This window comes from Dendrobates tinctorius, unplaced genomic scaffold (genome assembly GCF_039654945.1).
Source record: "Dendrobates tinctorius isolate UK_male_01 unplaced genomic scaffold, ASM3965494v1 ptg000418l, whole genome shotgun sequence".
In the NCBI taxonomy this organism is placed as follows: Eukaryota; Metazoa; Chordata; class Amphibia; order Anura; family Dendrobatidae; genus Dendrobates; species Dendrobates tinctorius.
In genome coordinates, this window is record NW_027362082.1 from 560,942 (window position 1) to 570,300 (window position 9,359).

The 9,359-nt window shown below is 50.8% G+C and overlaps 1 non-coding gene across 1 annotated transcript; it reads right to left on the reverse strand.

Moving 5' to 3' along the window:
- Window positions 1–853: 853 nt before the first annotated feature.
- Window positions 854–936, reverse strand: TRNAL-CAG (transfer RNA leucine (anticodon CAG)). Its single transcript has one exon. It is a non-coding gene; the product is annotated as a tRNA-Leu (tRNA).
- Between the last annotated feature and the right edge of the window lie 8,423 nt (window positions 937–9,359).

A 9,359-nucleotide genomic window follows, 5' to 3' on the forward strand; every position in this document is an offset into this window, starting at 1 on the left:
TATACATTAGGCTATAAGACCTGGAGACTGTTATTACACATGCTGCCACTAGGTTTATTTTCTTTAATTTAAAAAAAAACAAAAAAAAAAAACTGTCGCTGTCAGGAGTGGGATTCGAACCCACGCCTCCACGTGGTGACTGCAGACGCTGAACACGCTCCCTGGTGCACAACAGCTTGCACCTCCAGGGACCAGTACTGCTGCTGTCAAGGAGTGGGGTTTGAACCCACGCCTCCACATGTGGTGACTGCAGACGGTTAACACGCTCCCTGGTGCGCAACAGCTTGCACCTCCAGGGACCAGTACTGCTGCTGTCAGGAGTGGGATTCGAACCCACGCCTCCACGTGGTGACTGCAGACGCTGAACACGCTCCCTGGTGCACAACAGCTTGCACCTCGAGGGACCAGTACTGCTGCTGTCAAGGAGTGGGATTTGAACCCACGCCTCCACATGTGGTGATTGCAGACGGTTAACACGCTCCCTGGTGCGCAACAGCTTGCACCTCCAGGGACCAGTACTTCTGCTGTCAGGAGTGGGATTCGAACCCACGCCTCCACGGGAGACTGTTATTACACATGCTGCCACTAGGTTTATTTTCTTTTCTTTAAAAAAAAAAAAAAACAAAAAAACAACTGTCGCTGTCAGGAGTGGGATTCGAACCCACGCCTCCACGTGGTGACTGCAGACGCTGAACACGCTCCCTGGTGCACAACAGCTTGCACCTCCAGGGACCAGTACTGCTGCTGTCAAGGAGTGGGATTTGAACCCACGCCTCCACATGTGGTGACTGCAGACGCTTAACACGCTCCCTGGTGCACAACAGCTTGCACCTCCAGGGACCAGTACTGCTGCTGTCAGGAGTGGGATTCGAACCCACGCCTCCACGGGAGACTGCAACCTGAACACAGTGCCTTAGACCACTAGGCCATCCTGACTGCTGACATTGACATGCTCCCTGGTGACACAAGAGTTTGCACCACCAGGGACTTCAGTACAGATCTGCTGTCCAAATCAGACATTGGGGCCCCTGGTGGGACTTCTGGCAAAGCCAGAGGGGACATTGGGATGTCATTTGAAAGCTAATTACCAGACTGAGGTGAGGGAGCAGTTCTTGGGGCTGTGTGGTGCTCTGTTGGGCATTTGTGCACCCTCAAGCCTGCACCACAAGGACCACTTTTATCCATGGACAGCCAGGCTCTGACCCCCTGAATTCAAATTCCATTTGGAGCAGGGGGACAAGTGATGTTGCTGTATGTAGGTGGCCTCCTGGATGATGTTCCTGCCAAGCTTGATTTGCCTGACCCCTTCTGCAGAGTAGTTAAGGGGATTGAGAACCCCCAAGACTGCCCCAGACTGAAAATGTCTTTTCAAATCTGCTGTCCAAATCAGACATTGGGGCCTCTGGTAAAGCCAGAGGGGACATTGGGATGTCATTTGAAAGCTAATTACCAGCTTCTTTTTCATTACTTTAGTTCTGCAGACAGATGGTAAACGCCATTGTCTGTAAAGACCCCGTTACACACTGCGATATCGCTAGCAATATTTTTGAACCCCTCTCCATAATCTTTGAAAATTCTTGGAGAACAGGAGAAGTGCCAGAAGACTGGAGAAGAGCAAATGTTGTTCCTATCTTCAAAAAGGGGAAGAAGGTGGACCCAGGCAACTATAGGCCGGTGAGTCTGACTTCTATACCAGGAAAGATCTTTGAACAAATTATTAAACAACATGTATGTCAATACCTGGATAAGAATGAAGTGATTAAACAGAGTCAGCATGGGTTTCTAACTAATAAGTCATGTCAGACTAACTTAATTTCCTTCTATGACGGTATCACTGATTGGGTGGATCAAGGAAATGCTGTAGATATAGTATATCTTGACTTCAGCAAAGCATTTGACAAAGTCTCTCATACAATCCTTATTGAAAAAATGACTAAGTATGGAATGGACAAGGCAACTGTTAGGTGGATTCATAACTGGCTTAGTGATCGGACCCAAAGAGTGGTCGTAAATGGCTGCACATCCAGTTGGAAGAATGTCTCAAGTGGGGTACCACAGGGCTCTGTCCTGGGCCCTGTATTGTTCAACATCTTTATCAACGATTTAGATGAAGGAATTGAGGGTAAACTGATTAAATTTGCTGATGACACAAAGCTAGGAGGGATAGCTAATACTAGAGAAGAGAGAGAGAGGATTCAAAAAGATTTAAATAAACTGGAGAAGTGGGCAGCAACTAACAGAATGGTTTTTAACAGGGAGAAATGCAAAGTACTACATCTGGGCAATAAAAATGAAAAAAGCATATATAGAATGGGAGGAATAGGGCTAAGTGACAGCACATGTGAAAAAGACTTGGGTATACTAATAGATCACAGACTGAATATGAGTCAACAGTGTGATGCAGCAGCAAAAAAGGCAAATGCAATTCTAGGATGTATTAACAGAAGCATACAGTCTAGATCACGTGAAGTCATTATTTCCCTCTACTCCTCTTTGGTCAGACCTCATCTGGAATATTGTGTCCAGTTTTGGGCACCACATTTTAAAAAAGACATCAACAAACTGGAGCAAGTTCAGAAAAGAGCGACCAGAATGGTGACCGGTCTGCAAACCCTGTCTTATGAGGAAAGGTTGCAGGATTTGGGAATGTTTAGTTTGCAAAAGAGAAGACTGAGAGGAGACTTAATAGCTGTCTACAAATATCTAAAGGGCTGTCACATTGTAGAAGGATCAACTTTATTCTCATTTGCACAAGGAAAGACTAGAAGCAATGGGATGAAACTGAATGAGAAGAGACACAGATTAGATATTAGAAAAAACTTTTTGACAGTTAGAGTGATCAATGAGTGGAACAGGCTGCCACGAGAAGTGGTGAGTTCTCCTTCAATGGAAGTCTTCAAACAGAGGCTGGACAGACATCTGACTGGGATGATTTAGCGAATCCTGCTTTGAGCAGGGGGTTGGACCAGATGGCCCAGGAGGTCCCTTCCAACTCTACGATTCTATGATTCTATATTGCTGTAAAGTCACCGATTTTGTGACGTTGCAGCGATATTGCTAGCGATATCCCTGCATGTGATACTTACCTCCGACCGGCTCCCCCGCTGGTTATCACTGATCGCGCGAGAAGCTCCTGGTCCATTCCTCGTCGGCCACTTCCTGCTGGGCTTCCTGTGGCGCCCAGGGCGGGAGGACGCAGGATCGCCGCGTCTGACAGGTAAGTAGCGATCCCCGTCCCCAGCAATGTCGCTGGTGAGATCTGCCTGTGTAGCAGCTCACTAGCGACCACCTAGCGATGCACCAGCGATCCTGACCGCGTCATATCGCTAGTCGGGATCGCTGGTGCATCGCTAGGTGTAACGGTACCCTAAGTGTTACAATGAGTCACTTCTAACTGGCTAGATAGAAAAGTTGCAGACTCTGTAATCTCAGGATAAATTACCGTATTTTTCGGACTATAAGATGCAACGGACCATAAGAACACCCCAATTTTCAGTAGGAAAATAGGGGGAAAAAAAATAATGTGTCAAATGGGGGTCCGTCTTACAGTCCGAATTCAGCTTACCTGGGAAGGGATCTGGCACAGGTGAAGTAGTCACAGGGGTCATTCAGTGGTCCAGGCTCGTGCGGTGGCGGCTCTGTGCTAGGGCAGGTTGGTTGTGCTGGGGCAGCTGCGCTGGGGGAGAGGCAGCAGCGCTGAGGCAGGGGCAGCAGCAGCGCTGAGGCAGGGGCAGCAGCAGCGCTGAGGCAGGGGCAGCAGCAGCGCTGAGGCAGGGGCAGCAGCAGCGCTGAGGCAGGGGCAGCAGCAGCGCTGAGGCAGGGGCAGCAGCAGCGCTGAGGCAGGGGCAGCAGCAGCGCTGAGGCAGGTGGGCTCTGTGGTGGTGGCAGCGGGCGGCGCTCTGCGGTGCGGTGGTGGCAGCGGGCTGTGCTCCGGTACAGGGACGGCAGCTCCGCCGCGATTTCTTCGCAGCCCGGAGGCCCCCGCACTTCCCTTGCTGGCCGCCGCCATGTTGCAGTGGCCTCCGGGAGCATGGACGCCGGAAAGAATCTGCCGCAGACCTCAAAATTTGAAATCTCATTTTCAAAAGTGAGAGCCGGCTAATGGTGCCAAAAATGAGAGCAATAGCTTTAACAACCGGTTCCACCGAACCGGGGAGAACCCGCTGAATCCCACCCCTGGCTGCGCCCCGAGGGCTCATAGTGCTGCGCTGTGTGGAGTGGGATTCGAACCCACGCCTCCACGTGGTGACTGCAGACGCTGAACACGCTCCCTGGTGCACAACAGCTTGCACCTCCAGGGACCAGTACTGCTGCTGTCAGGAGTGGGATTCGAACCCACGCCTCTACGGGAGACTGCCCCGAGGGCTCATAGTGCTGCGCTGTGTGGTGCGGGGTGGGCAGGGTCAGCGCTGCGCCCCCAGGGCTCATAGTGCTCCGCTGTGTGGTGCGGGGTGGGTGGGGTCAGCGCTGCGCCCCCAGGGCTTATAGCGCTGCGCTGTGTGGTGCGGCGTGGGCGGGGTCAGCGCTGCACCCCCAGGGCTCATAGTGCTCCGCTGTGTGGTGCGGGGTCATCTCCCATCTCCTCCCTGGCTCTGTGCTGCTGTGTAAGATCGCTTAGTGGTGGGGGAGGGGCGGCAGTGACTGGCCGGTGGGCAGGGTCACTGTGCTATGGGAACCAAGATCCGGCCTGCATAGAAGGTGGAAGAGGGAGGAGTCGTGTGACACGCCGAGCTGCCTGTGACTCATCCCCTGGCTCGGGGGGCGGAGTCAGCGCCGTGCAGCACACAAACAGTCTCTCCCTGGCTTGCAGTACAGTGAGGCTGGGGGATGGGCGGCCGGGCTCTGTGTCACGTGGCTCCGAGCCCACCCCCTGCTTTCTCGGTCTAACTGCAGCAACAATGACGTCACCTGAGCGCCAGATTTGAACCTTGGAGCTGCCGGCCGGTAACTGTATGCCTGTATGGGGTCAGCTGTGGGGGGAGGCAGGGGGTCCCTGCAGAGTGTATGGGGTCAGCTGTGGGGGGCACTGCGGGTAGACAGGGGGTCCTGCAGAGTGTATGGGGTCAGCTGTGGGGGGCACTGCGGGTAGACAGGGGGTCCCTGCAGAGTGTATGGGGTCAGCTGTGGGGGGCACTACGGGGGAGACAGGGGGTCCCTGCAGAGTGTATGGGGTCAGCTGTGGGGGGCACTGCGTGGGAGACAGGGGGTCCCTGCAGAGTGTTTGGGGTCAGCTGTGGGGGGCACTGCGTGGGAGACAGGTGGTCCCTGCAGGGGGAGGTGAGGACAGTGTATGGGCACAGCTGTGGGGGGCATGGCGGGGTACAGGCGTTCCCTGTGGGGTAGGGGAGGGTTAGGGGGGCTGTGTTGTCACTCTGCTGTGAACACTAATTATGAATGCAATATTTCCCTTATTAATTATTGTTTTTTTTATTTCTCTGTCTCTCAGTAGGTAACACTTGGGGCAGTCGCCCGCTCTCTGTGTGTCTGCTGGCAATATACTCTCGTAGAAAAAGGGGTTAATGTACCAGTACAATTCATAGGACTTAATTTTTATTCTATGTCAAAATTCAATAATTTCCTTTTCCCTTTTTTTTCCAATAGGTAACAAGGCATCGTGGACACTAAACTGGCTCAAGAACTGGCGGGACAAGGACACCAAGTTTGCCTAATGGACGACATCGCTATGGAGGAACACAGCTCTCCGGCCACCATCATCATGTGGAGCAGCTAAGCCTCTTCATCCTCGGTTTGGGTAAGTGACAATCCATGTATGTATGGTCTAAGGAGCGGTCATGGCACATGTACATACATGTATGTGTAAACATGTATATACAGTCAGCTGTCATGGCACTCGGGAAGTCACACCAGGGGGCTGTGTGGCCCTGTAGGCCTCTACACCACCACACAGCCTCCCGCAACCCGCTCTACAGCACCACACAGCCTCCCGCAGCCCCGTCTACACCACCACACTTCCTCCTCCAGCCTCTGTCTCCCCCCTCCAGTCCCTGACGCCCCCCCCTCCAGCCTCCTTCCTAATTTAGAGCTTTTGGGTTTTTTTATCAGCATAAATTGTCATTTAAGAAACGATTGTCCATTCAAGAAGAGATTTGTGTTGGCAGATTATCCTAGGAAAGCGTGTTAGATGATAATAATCGTGCTGCCCATCTCACCCGACGAGCAAGCAGCACCCTTGTTCGTTGGGTGAATTGACCTTTTAAGGGAGCCCGACGTACTCACTAAATTGTCCCTATCCCTAAGTTTTTTTGGATGCAGATTGCTCTCACACGAGTGTTTTTTTGATTTGGAAAAGAAAGAAATGAGGATGGAGAATCAAAACTTTAAGGCTAAAAAATATACTCACACATATATACACCAACTGTATAGACACACATATAAATATTTATGGTGTATACATTAGGCTATAAGACCTGGAGACTGTTATTACACATGCTGCCACTAGGTTTATTTTCTTTTCTTTAAAAAAAAAAAAGATGCAACGGACCATAAGAACACCCCAATTTTCAGTAGGAAAATAGGGGGAAAAAAAATAATGTGTCAAATGGGGGTCCGTCTTACAGTCCGAATTCAGCTTACCTGGGAAGGGATCTGGCACAGGTGAAGTAGTCACAGGGGTCATTCAGTGGTCCAGGCTCGTGCGGTGGCGGCTCTGTGCTAGGGCAGGTTGGTTGTGCTGGGGCAGCTGCGCTGGGGGAGAGGCAGCTGCGCTGGGGGAGGGGCAGCTGCGCTGAGGCAGGGGCAGCAGCAGCGCTGGGGCAGGGGCAGCTGGGCAGGGGCAGCAGCGCTGGGGCAGGGGCAGCAGCGCTGGGGCAGGTGGGCTCTGTGGTGGTGGCAGCGGGCGGCGCTTTGCGGTGCGGTGGTGGCAGCGGGCTGTGCTCTGGTACAGGGACGGCGGCTCCGTCGCGATTTCTTCGCAGCCCGGAGGCTGTGGGGGGGGGAGACAGGGGGTCCCTGCAGAGTTTATGGGGTCAGCTGTGGGGGGCACTGCGGGTAGACAGGGGGTCCCTGCAGAGTGTATGGCGTCAGCTGTGGGGGGCACTACGGGGGAGACAGGGGGTCCCTGCAGAGTGTATGGGGTCAGCTGTGGGGGGCACTGCGTGGGAGACAGGGGGTCCCTGCAGAGTGTTTGGGGTCAGCTGTGGGGGGCACTGCGTGGGAGACAGGTGGTCCCTGCAGGGGGAGGTGAGGACAGTGTATGGGCACAGCTGTGGGGGGCATGGCGGGGTACAGGCGTTCCCTGTGGGGTAGGGGAGGGTTAGGGGGGCTGTGTTGTCACTCTGCTGTGAACACTAATTATGAATGCAATATTTCCCTTATTAATTATTGTTTTTTTATTTCTCTGTCTCTCAGTAGGTAACACTTGGGGCAGTCGCCCGCTCTCTGTGTGTCTGCTGGCAATATACGCTCGTAGAAAAAGGGGTTAATGTACCAGTACAATTCATAGGACTTAATTTTTATTCTATGTCAAAATTCAATAATTTCCTTTTCCCTTTTTTTTCCAATAGGTAACAAGGCATCGTGGACACTAAACTGGCTCAAGAACTGGCGGGACAAGGACACCAAGTTTGCCTAATGGACGACATCGCTATGGAGGAACACAGCTCTCCGGCCACCATCATCATGTGGAGCAGCTAAGCCTCTTCATCCTCGGTTTGGGTAAGTGACAATCCATGTATGTATGGTCTAAGGAGCGGTCATGGCACATGTACATACATGTATGTGTAAACATGTATATACAGTCAGCTGTCATGGCACTCGGGAAGTCACACCAGGGGGCTGTGTGGCCCTGTAGGCCTCTACACCACCACACAGCCTCCCGCAACCCGCTCTACAGCACCACACAGCCTCCCGCAGCCCCGTCTACACCACCACACTTCCTCCTCCAGCCTCTGTCTCCCCCCTCCAGTCCCTGACGCCCCCCCCTCCAGCCTCCTTCCTAATTTAGAGCTTTTGGTTTTTTTTTATCAGCATAAATTGTCATTTAAGAAACGATTGTCCATTCAAGAAGAGATTTGTGTTGGCAGATTATCCTAGGAAAGCGTGTTAGATGATAATAATCGTGCTGCCCATCTCACCCGACGAGCAAGCAGCACCAGGGTGGATAAAAATCTTGAATTTTTTTAAAAAAATCAAAAAAAATCAGATTTTTGACAGTATTTGCACTTTGCTCTTGCACCTTTCTTTCCAAGATCTGCTGCTTGGATCTCAACAAAATGAACCCAAATAGGGTCTCTCTTACGACCTGCTGCCATGGCTCACACAGATCACTTATGAAGTTTGATTGTTACTACAGCCTGAGCCAAGCACTGCTGATGTTACTACAGCCTGAGCCAAGTACTGCTGACTATCCAACAAGTTTGGGCATGTCAACTGAATGCAGGGAAAAAGAAACTAAACCAAAACTGAAACCAAGCTAGAAGTGTGGAATTAAAGGGGCAGTATGAACAAAATGTGGAGGCTATTAATAGTTTATACAATTAAGACATGCTGCTTTTAAACACCTACCTATTGCCATATAGTAAAACAAAAAAGATTTTTACTTACTTTGGGGTCCCCCCCTCACCCTGGCGTTAGATCGTTGCCCCTACTTTCGTCCGTGTAACTATGGGCGCACATGCACACTGCTCTCACTTCTCATTTTAATCGTGATTTATATTAAAAAAAACCTTTTGATTTAAATCAGTGATTTAAATCATGATTAAAATCATGATTTAAATCGATCCGATTTAAATAGAAAAAAATCTTTTGATTTAAATCGTGATTTAAATCATGATTTAAATCGGCGTGATTTAAATCAATCCACCCTGAGCAGCACCCTTGTTCGTTGGGTGAATTGACCTTTTAAGGGAGCCCGACGTACTCACTAAATTGTCCCTATCCCTAAGTTTTTTTGGATGCAGATTGCTCTCACACGAGTGTTTTTTTGATTTGGAAAAGAAAGAAATGAGGATGGAGAATCAAAACTTTAAGGCTAAAAAATATACTCACACATATATACACCAACTGTATAGACACACATATAAATATTTATGGTGTATACATTAGGCTATAAGACCTGGAGACTGTTATTACACATGCTGCCACTAGGTTTATTTTCTTTTCTTTAAAAAAAAAAAAAAAACTGTCGCTGTCAGGAGTGGGATTCGAACCCACGCCTCCACGTGGTGACTGCAGACGCTGAACACGCTCCCTGGTGCACAACAGCTTGCACCTCCAGGGACCAGTACTGCTGCTGTCAAGGAGTGGGATTTGAACCCACGCCTCCACATGTGGTGACTGCAGACGCTTAACACGCTCCCTGGTGCACAACAGCTTGCACCTCCAGGGACCAGTACTGCTGC